Genomic DNA, 885 nt, shown 5'->3' with positions numbered 1-885 from the left:
GCGTCCTACTTTCTTCTTTTTCTTTCCTACTTGTCTTTGCTGACTGCCAACTGTCTTCTTAAGTTGCCAATGAGCGGCCAGGCAGACACACGCCTGACCGAAAGGCAATCACCATGTTTGGACGAGTATTGCCAAACATGGAACTTCAATGACAGTCATTATTTTTCATTTGAATTCACTATGGAGATTCTGACCCGGTTCAAATGAACCGCGGTTCACTACTACGCTACGCTACTTCAAGATTCGACTCAAGGACTACTTAGAATCTAGTATAGTGAAATGCATATACTTACATAGGATACCAAGGGAATGCTAACAAGCACTTCCTCGTAGCCGACAAACAACTAACCATTGTAATCTGACTTTCCAATTTACCTTCTTCGAGGCACATCAACTGCCTCCTACGCCTTACCTTCGAGTCCCCATCGCTGGACTCTCGCCGCCCTCCTCCGCTTCGCTCCTCGCCACGCGACTCGTTTCTCGTCGCTGTTCCTCTGCGCCGTGCTCTCACCAGTCGTCACATCTGGTAGCACTTGTTGTTTTTCGTCCGGGAGGGGGTTCTTCATTCTCTATTCGCTACGCGACACGTGAAAAGCCGCTCGTTGAGCGTGTGTCGTCGTTCTTCGCCTTCACATTCGTCAAATTTCTTCGTTGCGACCTCATTTCATACGGCTTGCCGTGTTGAAATTTTGCGTGTGTACTGCACTAAGCGTCTGGTCTATAAGAACCGGATCAAGTTAGTACCCGTACCTAACGTCGCATCCTTCATCAGCGTTATCGTTGATTGCGTGTGTACTGTAAGTGTCTGGTCTATAAGAACCGGATCATTTCAGTACCTGCACCCCTCGTCGCAAAGTGCACCTGTACCCGACTACCTTTTCGGCA

Source organism: Phytophthora infestans, genomic scaffold (assembly GCF_000142945.1).
Source record: "Phytophthora infestans T30-4 supercont1.356 genomic scaffold, whole genome shotgun sequence".
Taxonomy (NCBI): domain Eukaryota; phylum Oomycota; class Peronosporomycetes; order Peronosporales; family Peronosporaceae; genus Phytophthora; species Phytophthora infestans.
Note: the sequence above shows the minus strand (reverse complement) of the source record.